Here is a 15,555-nt window from a genome sequence, read left to right on the forward strand (position 1 = left end):
TAAGAAGTCAGCACAGGCTGAGTGACGTCCCCGTGGATACCAGGTGAGCGTTTCAGAGGTGCGCCTCCCCTCATGTGATTCTCCCTCAAATAGCCACTCCGAGGGTCAGGATCAGGTAGCGACTGCTGTCCGTCGGCCACGTGAGGAGATGTTATCCCTGGGAAAGGAGTGATGACATCATCAGATTCATCACACACCACAAAGATAAAGTTAAGAGATAGCTCTAGGCTTCCTCAATTGTTTCTTTCAAACTGTTTTACTAGAAAACTCACATTGTGCAACAAGAAGGCGAGTAGATTGCTGGAATTCACTTGCTGTTTTTTAAAGTGATTATCATTTCGAGTTGACCCTTTTTAAATAGAAATCCCCATAGTTTAAACAGCCCGACACAACACATTGCACCCCTTATAATACTACTTAAAAAGACTTTCTAACGCACCAGAAAAGAACTTCAATTTGCATTTAAAAGAATGTTAAAGAACCCTTTAAGTGTGGTGGGAAGATACACAGATTTAAATGATGTCAGAAGATATTTGAAAACAATCCCTCCAAATGTTAACAGTCTGGGTATGTTACATGGAAAACAATTCACCAATACTTTGCTTAAAACATTCAGAAATAGCATTACTACAAGAAACAAATCCTACTGTGGAAAATCATAAGCTTAGGCAGAACAGTAACCAAACTCAACAAAGGCAAAAAAGTAGCCATGCTCCTTCATATAAGTCTGAAGTCAACAGCATCAACAATTTGGAGAAATTGTTAGTCCAGAAAAAATAGACACCCCCTCGATCGATATTTTGTTGGCCGAAGACCAACTGCCTCATGTGTTTAGTATTAGAAAAATGTAGCTTAAGCTTGACAAAGGTGCAGCCATTTTAAAGTGACTAAAATCGGGATTTTGTCTTCTCCCTGTTTTTTCTAACGATGCCTTTTTGCCTCATGTAAAACTGCTTTGCTGAAATATCATTCTGCTTCACTGGTGCGCAATGCAAGGCCGCGAGTGGCATGTTGAAACATAACCCAGTAAGTCAGACAGAAATGCCCGGTCCCTCCCGCGTATATCCTTGGAGGATGAACAGTGAGGCATTTTAATCAGAACAACAGGTGCCCACTAGTCTGGGTAAACACAGAAGAAATGCTAGAGCGAACATTAAAATGACTTGAATTATGCTCTTCTTTGCGGCCCCCCCCTCTCCTGAGCACGGTAGAGCCTTGGAGAGCAAGTTGACCCCTCAGTACACGAATAGAAACGAAGAGATTGCAAGGCCTGGAATGTGTCTCTCCCTAGGCACAGCTTGCCTGTAGAAACCGAAGCGCTGTGTTCTTAAAACAAAGAATTGTGTCTACGGGCTTGCAGAAATTGCAAACTGTTGCTAAATAGATGTTAGAAGGTGTCATACTCGTCACTATTGTCAATCATCGTTCCTGGTTCAAAGGGAATGCATTAGGGGCGGTATAGAATGTGTCACTACTGATTACAGGATGCTCGTTTTGTATATATGTAACTGTTGTATGTTCTTCTGGGTTCTTGTTGCCCCCTGAGGTCTGGTAGCACACACGACGCGGGGTGTGAGACCAGTTGGCCAACTGAAACTATTTGCTTTGCAATAAACCCTAGATTTTGGGACTACAACCTTGTGTCTGGCATATCAGTTCGTGTGTGGTGATTGTGCCTCTTTTCCACAAGCGAGGGTCCCTCAGGGGCCCCTTCAAGATGGAGCCCGAATAGGGACCCTCCCCCACTTGTTCCATTGTGTACGTTGAGAAATAAGGAAGGCGGAAAGAACGGTGAGGACGGGATGATCGAGCCGGGATCAAGAGGTGTTCGGGGTGCCCCTGCGTAAGCGATGAGACTCCTTTCTGCAGATCTGCACACATCTGATCCCTGATCGACGTGCCCGGCCAGAGAACAAGGAGGCGAGGGTCCTGAAACGAGGCAGAGTGAGCCAAGATACGCAGACACAACGTCATTGGTTGCGTCAGTATACAGACGAATTGTGTCTTGAAAAGACAAATTAATTAATCAGGTGAGTTCTGCCCCGATTCCTAAGTAATCCTGATATTGGTCGAGAGTTGATTTTGCAAAATCAAACGCCCAGTGTAAGTTTGATTAGCGGAGGGTAAGGTTAAAACATGCCTGGGGCATTGTCCACCCTAGCTGGGTTTTTCCGCTGTGGCGGACAATCAGGCATAAATCGAAATCTGAAAGAAAGGAAGAGAAAGGAAGAGGAGGAGTGGAGTAATAGCTTGAGAAAATCAAATAAACGCGATCAGTTGAGTATAGAAAAAATATATCCACAACGAGAATTGCATTCCTCAGACGAATTGATAGAAAAAATATTGACTGACACAAAGCAAGGCCCAAGGCAAGACACTCAGAAGGCTGCCTCAGTAGCTGTTACTCAACCCCCTCCTGTTGCTCAGCCCCTCCCATCTGTTCAGACCCTAGCACAGCCACAGACAGCACACACAGTGCCTCTGGTTAGCCAATCAGCATTGCAACAGATACAGATACAGCCCGCTCCCATGGCCCCACCCGCACCTCCCTCTGTGGAGATCGTTTCTGTCCCATCTGCCCCCCCTGTAAGTGAACTTGAATCTGGTGAAAAGGAAGAAGGGGCCGGGCAGAGTGCATGTGCGAGAGTGACTCGTAGCGCGATTAGTAAGGAAAGAAAGCAGGAGTTGCGAGAACAGGCCGAATTGTATATAGATGGGAATGATGAGATGGCAGCGATGGCCTCGATATTTGACTTCAGGAGAAGCAATGAAAGACAGGTATTGTTGGAATACATGGGTGAATATTTGGTGGCAAGATGGAAACAGATACTTGGGAAGTTACCACCACAACGATTGTTAGATTTGAATGCTTTGGCCCGTTGTAGAGGGAAGGATGAAGAGATGAGGGAACATGTAGATCGGCTTTTTGAACTGAAAGGTGAACTTGACGATGAAAATACTGAAATGTTTGCCACACCTGGGTATGGGAGTAGGGATATTAGGAGAGGTAGAACTGAAGCGGTAGAGCCATATATACAACAGCGATATCTGCCGTCGTCAAGACAGACAGGCGACCGACTAAGAGTGTGTATGCGAGAGGCGTTGAAATGGATTTCAGATCCTAGTATTCCCACAATGGAGAAAAGCATTGCAAATAATGGCTGAACATTTGATAAACAAAGATATAAATGAAAATAAAGCCAGCCCCCCCGAAATAATAGCAGTATATAAGAGGGCATTTGAACGCGGAACAGGAGAAACAGCCCTATCACTTGATTTGGGAATATTGTTACAAATGGGAGAGGGGGTAGGAACAGTGAGTGAGGGAAGTACTTCCTACCTTTGTACCAAAAGTAGAGATTCCTGCATCAGGCATAGTAGCGGCGCAGGTAACGCCAGCCCATTATACCGCCCAATATGTACATGTTCCGTTTTCCAGACAGGAAGTGAACAACATAAAGCAGACGATTCCTGATATAAGAAAGAATCCTGCAGGGTTCTATAAAGAAATACAGTCCTGTTTACAGTCATCCGTACTCACTATGAGTGATATAGATTTAATACTCCCGGTAATGCTGCCAACAGATATATGGAAGCAAATAAGAAAGGTGGACGATGCAATGGCCTATGGTGCCACATAGGAACAAAGAAGTGGGAGGGAAACCAGGGCCAAATATGGTGGCACTACCAGCGCAAATAATACAGAAATTGAAAGAAATTGTTCCAGAGAAAAGAATTCAATGGGATAAATTGACGGCATGTGTTCAGGGCAAGGATGAACTGGCCACGGATTATTTCAACAGATTCAAGGAGGTTTTTACAGATTTTAGTGGCCAGGATGTAAGTACAGAGGCGGGAAAAAGGATATTTGTTGATAAATATGTAAGAGGGTTAAGGCTCCCCATACAAAACTTAATAAAGACATCGGAGAGTGCATGGCAAGCAAAAACGTTGAGTGAAGTATTGCATATGGCTCAATATTACGAGAATAGAGTGAAAGCCGAGAAAGAAAAAGAGGCAAAGGATAGAACAACCTTAAACACAACGGTGTTACTCTAACAGGTAGCGGGACACAATCACAATCGAGGCAGAGGAAACGCCCAGGGCAGAGGTAATTGGAACATGCACAGAGGGCCCCTGGGATTATATCAATGCGCGTATTGTAGAGAAGAGGGTCACTGGCGAGCGCAAAGTCCACATCTGCAAAATAGAAATGGGTACGGTCAGAGAAGACAGCACAGAGAGTATCCAGGAGCAAATGGGCATAAAAGAAATAATATGCAGCAACACCAAAATAGTCAAGGGAATGGTGTCGAAAACCCAAAATTAAACCCCTCCTCAGAGGGCCAGCAGAATATGCAAAATGGAAATAGAGGGAGGGGCGGGAACATTTTTGATACTAACGCGAATGCATATTATAATAACAGCAGCGATTACACATCGGTTGATGTGTTATTTCCCCAATAGGACAGCCCAAGACAGGGGTTGGAACCGGTGTCTATTCCCGTGAATCAGAAAGGACCCCATGTAGAAATGAAAGTCGGGGATAGTGAGCACAGATTCCTCGTGGATACGGGGGCACAAAAGTGTTCGATAGACCATCACTTGGTTCCAGAAATACCGCTGTCAGGGCAAAGAAATATTTCAGTAGGGTTCAAAGGTACCCCAGTGATTAACCCAGTGTCCCAACCAGTAGCAGTAACGTTAGGCCCGTTCACTGAGTACTGTCCATTTCTTTTAACAGAAAATTGTGGGGAGAATCTATTGGGATTGAATTTATTGAAAAAGCTGAGTGCAGTTATCCACTGTACGCCGGATGGAGTATTTTTGACCATTTCTCCGGATGTACCAGTATCTGAATTTTTGTCTAAACCTTTGCCAGGGGAATTAAGTGAAGTGCCAACTTGTGTATGGGCAACAAATGATAATGATGTGGGATGTTTGAAGATAGAGCCAGTGAAAATTTTATTAAAAGAAGGAGTAACGTTACCACGTATTCCGCAGTACAAAATCTCAGCAGAAGGAGAAAAAGGATTGAAGAGCATTGCGTCTGATTTGGTAAAGTTGGGAGTGATTGAAGAGATTACAGGTTGTATATGTAACAGCCCCATTCTTCCGGTGTATAAGAAAGGCGGTAATGAGGTACCGTACCGTTTCATAATTGATCTGGGCGCACTAAACAAGGTAGTAGCTCCTCAATTTCCATTGGCCCCAGATGTCACCACGATTTTGACAATGATTCCTGCATCTGCAGAATATTTTAGTGTTATTGATTTGAAGAATGCTTTTTTCAGTATTCCAGTACACAAGGAGAGCAGATATCTGTTCGCCTTCACGTTAGGAGGACGATCATTCACTTTCAAGCGTATCCCGCAAGGCTACACAGAAAGCCCAAGTATTTACAGTAGAGCATTGAAAGAACAGCTAGATATGCTAGAGTTACCGACAGGTTGTGTGTTGTTGCAATATATAGATGATTTGTTGATCACTGCAGATACAGAGGAGATTTGTAAAGAAAGTAATGTTTTGTTGTTAACACATTTGGCAGCGCATGGCCACAAAGCAAGTTTTAAAAAGTTTCAATATTCTCGAAAGGAGGTGACTTATTTGGGTTACCTACTTTCGAAAGAAGGGAGAACACTGAAGCCAGAGAGAATAGAAAGCATTTCTAGTATGCCTATTCCAAAAACACAGAAAGGAGTGAGAGCTATAATAGGCATGGCTTCCTATTGTCGGCAGTGGATTGTCAACTTCGCATTAGTTGTGAAAACGATGGTGGAACTGACAAAGAAGGATGTGGTGATGCCTTTGCAGTGGAATGAAGAATGTCAGAGAGCATTTGAGGTACTCAAGACTGCGTTGTGTTCTGCTCCAGTTTTGGGCACACCAAATTACGAAACAAAATGTCGATTGTTTGTGCATGAGAGCGAAGGCTGTGCGTTGGCTGTTTTGACACAGGAACAAGGTGGAAGAAATAGGCCATGCTGCTATTTTTCTTCCGCGCTGGACCCTGTAGCGCACGCACTACCACCATGTTTGCGAGCTGGTGCAGCGGCTGCTGCGTCAGTGAAACAAACGGAAGGAATGGTACTGGGGCACACTTTAATTTTGATGGTGCCACATGCCATAGATGTTCTACTCAACAGAATGCAGACGCAACACCTCACCTCTGCTAGATTGACTAGATATGAAATTATCCTATTCGCACCACACATCCAAATTATGAGGTGTAGCGCTTTGAATCCTGCTGAATTAATGCCACTGCCCACGGAGGAACTTGATGTAAATGAAACACCTCCCCATGATTGTTTAATGGTTACTGAGGAAGAAACGAAGGGGAGAATTGATTTAACAGATACCCCGCAAAAAGAGCCAGATGGAGAGCTGTTTTGTGACGGCTCTTGTTTTAAATTACCTGATGGCACATCAACTGCCGCTTAAGCTATCGCCACATTGAAAAGTATAGTGGAGAGTAAAAGAATCCCCTACAACTCTGCACAAGCCACAGAGATAATTGCCTTGACCAGAGCTTGTGAGATTTCAGAGAACTTGAGTGTGAATATATATACTGACAGTCAGTACGCCTTTGGAGTGGTTCATAACTTTGGCCGACTATGGGCTGAGAGAGGTTTCCTAACATCACATGGGGCTAGAATACAACATGGCCCTTTGATTGTACGATTATAGTCTGCACTTACGTGTCCAAAGCACCTGGCGATAGTGAAATGCGAGGCGCATAAAAAAGTAACATGCAAAGTGGGAGAGGGAAACGCATTTGCAGACAGGATTGCGAAGCAAACTGCCACTGACTTGAATACCAGAATATTAACAGTACAGTCGGAAGAAGTGCCCTGCATGATAGATAATTGACTGTTTGTTTATTATTTGTAATGTGCCGAAATACCCTAGGGTAACAAGGCGCAGCAGATACAAGAATTTGCGAAACTTAGTTACAGACAGTAAAATATATACAGGTATGAACACAATAATAATGACAGTAAGCAGGAAATATATACATATATACAGTTAACGGTTGTGTATCCAGTATGTCCAAGTGACAGGTGGGAGGCGCGGAAACCTAGCTCAGTATGTTTAGACAATGGCTGTCTTCAGCCAAGACATCAACTTGGAGCAGAAGTTTTGGTAGGGTAAGTCCATTCGAAGAGTGGGTGGTAGGGAGTTCCAAAGTTTGGCCGCTTTCACTGGGAAGCTATTACCTCCTATAGGAACGTTTGTAAGTAGGGACGGCGAGGCAGTCTCTGTATGCTGTCCTTGTCGGTCTCAAGGATGTTAGTCTGTGAAATCTGTTGATCAGGTAAGTGGAGGCCGCGTTGTTAAGGGACTTATGGGTAAGTGAGGCAGTTTTTAGGGAGATTTTGTCTATAATGGGGGTCCAGTTATTTTGCTGGCTATGTGCTGTAATGTGGTCTCTTCTTGAGATGCCCAAGGCCGCTCTGAGTGCGTTGTTCTGGAGGGTTTGTAACTTGCTAGTAGTGGCTTTGGAAGACCCAAGATAAAGGGCGTTACAGTAGTCTAAGCGGGATAGTATGAGGGCTCTGGCCAGGGTCAGGCAACTGGTGTTGGATAGAAAAGGTTTGGCTGTCCGGATCAATTTACACGTATAGGCCGTGGAGGAGGCTAGTGAGTTCACCTGTCTGTTAAAGGTGAAATTGGAGTCCAGGTAGAAGCCCAGTGTTTTGACTTCGTGTCCCACTCTGATAGTATTGCCATCGATTATGAATGATGAGTAGGCTAGGCTCAATTTCTTTAGGCTGGCTGTAGTGCCCAGTGTGATGAGTTCCGTTTTATCATCATTCAGGCATAGACCGTGAGTGGCCATCCATGCCTGGATGATGATCTAAACCCTATTCACCAAGGCCAAATCCTTTCTGTAATCTCCAGAAAGCGGAAGGAGGATCTGGGTATCATCTGCATAGTTAGTGTAGGTGATACCGAGATGATCCAGATCGTCGAAAAGGGGCTTGGTAAATATGTTATACAGTGTAGGGGAGACACAGGAACCCTGAGGTACACCACAAGTGATGGGTATAGGGTCTGCAGCGTCTGTAGGCGAAAAGACCCTCATGGTTCTGCCATCGAGGAAGGATCTAATCCATGTAATGGCCTCGGGGGAGAAGTGGGCAGCCGTGTGAAGGTTAGTGCAGAGGACCGAGTGGTCGACCAGGTCGAATGCTGCGGAGAGATCGAGGAGGAGGAATAATGCTGCTTGGCCATTGTCTTTGAGCAGATCGATCTGTGTTTTAAGGTTGATGAGAGCTGTCTTGGTCCCATGTTGGGGTCGGAAGCCTGATTGTCTGGTTCCTAACAAGTGCTGTTCCTCCAGGTACTTCTGTATTTGAACATAGGCGACCTTGTCCAGGATTTTCAGGAGGAATGGTACCGTTGTTATGGGTCTGTAATTAGTAGGTGTGGCTGGGTCAAGAGTAGGTTTTTTTAGTAGAGGTAATACCCAGGATTGTTTTAGGTTGGTTGGGATGGACCCGGTGGAGAAGGAGGCATTGATTAGCTTTGTGATAAATGGGGAGAGGTCAAGGGCAGCGTCTTTTATGAGCTGTGCTGGACATAGGTCTCCCTGGCAGTTAGAAGGCTTTAATGACAAGATGATTTATTCCACTTCGAGTATGGTCACTTTGGTAAAGTTAAATCGTGTATATTCACTTGTAGTCTGCTTCTCGGGTGGCTTGGACAAGGCAGGATTATTCAAGGATGCTTTTTTACAGGATATTTTATTTTGTAACGTAGCGATTTTGTTGGCTAAGGCATTTTGGATGTCAGTGCACCAATTCTTATCTTTAATGCAGGTGTCTGTAGGTGCTATGGGGGTTTCTACTACTTTTAGAATCGAGAATAATTCCTTCATGTTTGAACTGGCTTTGGAGATGCGGGAGTCAAAGGAGGTACGTTTTGCTAGGAGGATTTCTTTTTTGTACAGGGCCGCTAGTTTGGTGAATTTGATTTTGTTAGCTGCTGATGGGTCTCTTTTCCAGATGGTTTCACAATTTCTTTTTTGCTGTCTTAAATTTTTGAGGAAAGGTGTGTACCAATTGTTTAGGTGAGTTTTGGGCTTACTTGGCCTGAGTTTGAGAGGGGCTATTAAGTCCAGGGAAGTGGACATAATTTTATTGTATTCCTCAACCAAGGTCTCAGGGTCCAAGTTGTCAGGGAGTGAGTTAAGTGTAGGGAGTAGGTTGGGGATAAGTCTCTCCACTGTGATACTCTTTTTATTTCTCGTAAGAGTGGGTGGTGCCCTGCTAGGCAACATAGGAGGAGGTCTAGTGGTGGACAGCACAAACGATACCAGGTGGTGGTCAGTCCAGGCTAGAGGTGAGATGGCAATGATGTTAGCTAGGCAATTGTAGTCAGCTACCCAGTCAAGTATTCTGCCCTTGTCATGGGTAGGTTTTAGGCTTCTTTGAGTAAATCCTAATTCGGTGAGGGTGTTCAGCGTGGTGATGGCGGCTTGGTCTTCGGGGTGGTTAAAGCCCATGTTGAAGTCTCCGAGGGTGAGCACCTGTGTGGCGTTTTTAAGGTTAGTGGATAGGATAGTGTTAAGATCCTCATCGAAGGTGCCTAAAGGGCCTGGAGGGCGATAGATCACATGGATGTTGAGGGTTTGGGTATTCGTAATGGGGATTGTGGCTGAGAGTAGTTCGCAGGAAGGGACATTGATGGGGGTAGCTATTCTTATAGGAAGGCTACATTTATGAATGATGGCAACACCGCCTCCTCTGGAGTTGGGTCGGTCTTGTCTCAGGATGGTGTAGTTATCTGGGACTGCTAGCATAAGCATAGGTCCTGCTGCCGGGTGGAGCCAAGTCTCTGTGATGGCAAGGAGGTCCAGGTCTTCATTGCTAATTAGGTCTGCAATTTCCGTTGCGTGAGCTACTAGTGATCTGGCGTTAATTAGAGCTCCCTTGATTTGTGGGCTCACTAGGGGTGTGGTAGTCGTAGGGGCAGACGATTTCTGTGGAGGTTTAGTGCTTTTCTGGTTGGTGGGATGGGCTGGATATTTAGTAGGGTGGGTCAGAGATATTTTAGGTCTGTAGTTGTCAGGGCTAGTGAGAGTGGAGCTAATAGCCAATCCGGGGCTACTGGAGGCCAGGCACACGGCCGGACTGGGTCAGGCGAAAGGTAGGGTCGGGGCTGAGGCCATCTTGGGGCGGGTTGCCTCGAGGGATTTCAGGTGATTCAAGCTTGGAAAATGCGAAAAGCACACGATCTGTAGCTGGGTGCTGCCTGATAATGCACCATTAGCACAGATTGCTGGATCGCATCAAAGGCAGCGCGTAACGCGCACGGGAGAAGTGGGTTCCACAAGTGGGTTCCGGGTTGTTGGGTGGACAAGAAGAGTGAAAACTGGATGCTGCCCAATTCCTATGTAAATGCAATGGCCACGATAGCCCACAGCCCCACTCATATCTGTGCCAAAAAAATTGCCCAGCATCTAGCCACGGTACGGGAGAATGCACACAAAGAAAAATGCAGAGAGGTTGTTCCAGAACTGCATCATATGTCTACAACACAATGTGGGGAAGGGAACAGTGACTCCAACAGGCAGTTTTGGCCCTCTTTCTATGCCATTTGAGGTAATCCATTTTGATTTCATAGAGAAGGAGGGATGCCAAAACTTGAAGTATGTACTGGTGGTCATATGTGCATTTAGCAAGTGGGTGGGAGCGTATCCCTTAAAAGACTGCACTGCCATGAGCATGGCGAAAGTTACTTCTCTCGGTTTGGCTTACCCGTGTTATATGGTCGGACAATGGTCCTTATTTTGTGGGCGCGGTAATACTACAGATTTGCGCAGGTCTCCAGATCGATAAGCGATTCCATTGTTCGAGACATCCGATGTCGGCCGTTCTTACTGAACGCCACAACGGAATCTTGAAATCTAAGATTAGCAAGATATGCGCAGGAAGCAAGCTAAATTGGGTAGATGCGTTACCATTAGCGCTACTGTGCATGCAAACATCTGTACAGGCAAGAACTGGGCTCTCTCCATATGAAATAGTCATGGGGAGACCGGCGAATGTTTGGAATGCCCCTCAGCCGAGAAGGCTGAGGGATATGGAATATCCTGTGCTCAGCATCTATTGTAACCTGTTAATCCAGAAATTGCGTTTGATTCATCAGAAGGTGCAGGAGGCATTGCCGATCAGATGCACTGGCCCGGGACACGCACTAGAGCCAGGAGACTGGGTGCTAATTAAACATTTCGAGAGAAAAACATTGTTAGCACCCAGATGGCGTGGTCCCTATCTGATACTTCTGACAACGCAGACGGCCATTCGAGTGGATGGGCGCAAGACGTGGATACTCGCAACCCACGCCAAGAAGGTCCCGTCACCATCTGCAAACTTGACTGATCGAGGCGACCAGAAAGAAGCAGCGGTTACAGAAACAAAAGACACAGTTGCCAGTTCTCTGCCACAAAAACTGCCTGATTTTGAAATAAAGCCTGAAGAGATTGCTGTAAAAGAGGAAAGGCAAAGAGTGCCCCAACATTGTCCAGCAGAATCTGCATTACTGCTGGCTGACACGAAACGTGTACCGCTTTGGCGCCCTCCATCTCTTGCCATACCACAGTCTGAAACGAAAATTGCTTCATCATGTGGGCGCCTACCATCATCTGTCAAAGTGGTGAAGGCAGACTCCGAGCTTGAGTCCGGAAGTGCATCCGCACTATTTAAATGATCACACGATACCAGGAGCAAAGCGATACAATTTGCGGCATAGGAAGGAGAAGTGATCAAATCTGCATTCCTGTTGATCATTTTGTTGCCTCCGTTTCCTATTCTTGGATGAAGTGGGAACCGGAGGCCTAGAGGAGAGTGGCGTGAGGGTTGTGCAAATCGGACGGCCCAACAGCGAGACTCCTCGGTGCTAACAAAAAAAATCCATGTGTCCTGAACCCGAGCGGACAAGCAGGGCGCACATGGTACAAAGGCAACTGCTCTGGCACTTTAGAGCAATGTGCAGACGCACGGAGATGATCGTGCCCGACAGATAAGCAATCCAGGCTGATAAGAACTGGCAGAAAAGGACTGTAGACATTATCGAACTTGCTGACGTTCCAACGAGTTTAACGACAAGAGACATTCACAACAAACATTGCTGAAGAAGGACGGAGAGAGAAGAATGCCAGAGCCAGTTTTTACATCCTCCTGCACCAATGCTGATAATGAGTTAAACGTAGCGCATAAAAGGTTACAAAAGGGAATGGTAGGAAATAAGGATGCAGAGCCCCCTTCCTATACAGTAAATTATAATCCACGTTATGTCCCCTTTTGTTTGAGAAAGAAGGGCACTTTCCAGGTGGGGACATTCACTAGATGCATGAACATAGCATTCCTGGAGAAAGAAGTAGAGCCAATTTATGTAGGAGATCCTGTGTACTTTATATGTGGAGAAAAAGCATATCCTTGGTTACCTAGAAACTGGGGAGGTACTTGTTATTTAGGCTTTCTATTCCCTGGGGTGTTCCTTTCAAGAACAGCAGACCTAGACAAGTTGGTCAGGTCCCGACCTCGACTAAATGATGAAGGAGGTTTCATTGCAGAGGACATAGCAAAATCATTCATACCATTTTGGGGCCAAGCAATAAACTCTTATAATATAAAATGACTGTCCAGAATATTAGAGGAAACAATAAATGGAACAACCGACATATTATATAATATGACCCTTGAGGAAAAAGGAATTAAATTAATGTCACTTCTAAATAGAATGGCGCTAGATATAATTCTGGTTGATCGCGGCGGTGTTTGCAAAATTGTGGGATCAGTGTGTTGCGTATTTGTAAGTGACTCCTCCCCACGATTTTCGAAGCGATAAGAAAATTGCATGTTTTGAGCTCTGATCTTCATCCCCCTGGAGGAGGTTGGGAAATGAACATAAGTTCCTGGTTCTGGGAAGTGTTACGATCCTGGGGATGGAAACTATTTGCACTCTTAGTAGCGATACTAGGAATATTCATGACATATTGTTGTTGCATACATTGTCTACCTATAGCATGCACGGAAGTAAGTGAAGGATGTGTACAAATGGTAGAAAGAAAAAACACTACTAAAACAAACACTCACAGTAATGAGGAATCAAAGAAAGTAAAATAATTCATGTCAATTGATATTGATGACAATGAAGAGGAGACCAGTAGTGTGCGAGAATCTGAATCAAAGATACTTCATCAGAGGAAGATGCAATGTATGGATGAAGCGTTTGGCATACGCCCCCCCCCCTCGATCGATATTTTGTTGGCCGAAGACCAACCGCCTCATGTGTTTAGTATTAGAAAAATGTAGCTTAAGCTTGACAAAGGTGCAGCCATTTTAAAGTGACTAAAAGTAGCATTTTCTCTTCTCCCTGTTTTTTCTAACGATGCCTTTTTGCCTTATGTAAAACTGCTTTGCTGAAATATCATTCTGCTTCACTGGTGCGCAATGCAAGGCTGCGAGTGGCATGTTGAAACATAACCCAGTAAGTCAGACAGAAATGCCCGGTCCCTCCCGCGTATATACCTGAAGGATGAACAGTGAGGCATTTTAATCAGAACAACAGGTGCCCACTAGTCTGGGTAAGCACAGAAGAAATGCTAGAGCGAACATTAAAATGACTTGAATTATGCTCTCCTTTGCTCTTCTTTGCGGCCCCCCCTCTCCTGAGCCCGGTAGAGCCTTGGAGAGCAAGTTGACCCCTCGGTACACGAATAGAAACGAAGAGATAGCAAGGCCTGGAATGCGTCTCTCCCTACGCACAGCTTGCCTGTAGAAACCGAAGCGCTGTGTTCTTAAAACAAAGAGTTGTGTCTACATCAACTGTTCAGTTTGCAGAAATTGCAAACTGTTGCTAAATAGATGTTAGAAGGTGTCATACTCGTCACTATTGTCAATCATCGTTCCTGGTTCAAAGGGAATGCATTAGGGGCGGTATAGAATGTGTCACTACTGATTACAGGATGCTTGTTTTGTATATATGTAACTGTTGTATGTTCTTCTGGGTTCTTGCGTTCCCCGAGGTCTGGTAGCACACACGTCGCAGGGTGTGAGACCAGTTGGCCAACTGAAACTACTTGCTTTGCAATAAACCCTAGATTTTGGGACTACAACCTTGTGTCTGGCGTATCAGTTCGTGTGTGGTGATTATGCCTTGTTTCCACAAGCGAGGGTCCCTCAGGGGCCCCTTCAAAATGAGCAAGGGAAAACAATCTTAAGATTCTTATCAGAAATCAATCAATAGTAGTGGGATCGGTGTAAATCTATATGGATACCAAACACACCTTATTTTCTTAGTAAAACTGCTGATAGCAAAGTAGAAGGATTATACCTTTACTTCAGGAGTCTTAAGCACACAATCGAGGTCAGATTATTTTTTAATATTCACATATGTTTTACATAAAGCATGAGACTATATTTGAATGCCAGGAGGCAAAAACAATCATCGCTCAATTTCCATGAATGTTGCTCTGGAAAAGCAATAGCCTTTTAATGCAACACAGAGGTTGAACATTAACCGGTTTAAAACACTGATTGAAAAATAACAATTTAGAAGTGTAATTAAAGATGACCTTACATATAATGTGAGCTTGGTGGAATCAAGAGGAGAATTAAGGGTGGTTGGGAAGGCATATGTAAGGGGAATACTAATTCAAAACACATCCTTCAAAAAGACAGACCTTCTAGAGCAAGAAGTCAGAGGATTAAGGTTGGATTATACAAACAGTGAAACGGAGGCTAATCTTAGAGAACCCAGTATAATCTGTTCGCCTTTTTCACCTAGAAAGTAGAACACGCTTTATAGCGCCTGTGAGACAATCCCTATGTACGGGGAAAAACTAGTGCTCAAAGAAGACTTTATGTGTATGCCAGCAATACAGAAAGAATTGGAAAACAAAACATTCTTCAGACGGACGCACACCTTTTGACTAATGAATTTCAGTTAATAAACAGAAGACTTCCTTTTCTTAATAGTTTACGATTACCCTGAATATAAGAAGAAGCTAGGGAGACTGTTATAGCACCCACTACAATTCAAGAGGTTGAAACAGTGACCACAACTATACCAATGGGTGAATTGCCAGGTGAACATTGGGTTCACCATAGAATTTTATAATATTGGTGAATCCCAACTAGTAAATATATTGACAACATTTTTCAATGAAGCAACATTGCCAGGAATATTTAAAGCCGAAGTCAACAGAGCCCTGATAACGGCCATGCTTAAACTGGGGTAGAGACACCTTAAATGTGCCAGCGATCTGCTAATATATTTAAACAATGTGGACAACAGAATCTTCACAAAAATATTAGCCAATAGACTTCTGGGAGTAATATCCTATTTAGTTCATGAATTACAGGTTAGATCCATGCCTTGAAGATCGTTAAGGGATCATTTTCGATTATGACATTGTATGGCAAGAAAAAAAAGGAGATTGGTTCCTGCAGTGACTCAGTCACTAACTAGATGGGAAAGCATTTGACAGCGTCAATGGATGTACCGCTTTAGAATATTGCACATATTTGATTTGGCAGATACGTT

The 15,555-nt window shown here is 44.4% G+C and overlaps 1 protein-coding gene across 3 annotated transcripts in view; it reads right to left on the reverse strand.

The window, feature by feature from the left end:
* PNPLA7 (patatin like phospholipase domain containing 7) overlaps positions 1-15,555 on the reverse strand; it is a 2,986,886-nt gene that overhangs the window by 2,233,241 nt on the left and 738,090 nt on the right. The gene's annotated exons all lie outside the window — the stretch shown is intronic.

Source organism: Ambystoma mexicanum, chromosome 8 (genome assembly GCF_040938575.1).
Source record: "Ambystoma mexicanum isolate Mex_15411 chromosome 8, UKY_AmexF1_1, whole genome shotgun sequence".
NCBI classification, from domain to species: Eukaryota; Metazoa; Chordata; class Amphibia; order Caudata; family Ambystomatidae; genus Ambystoma; species Ambystoma mexicanum.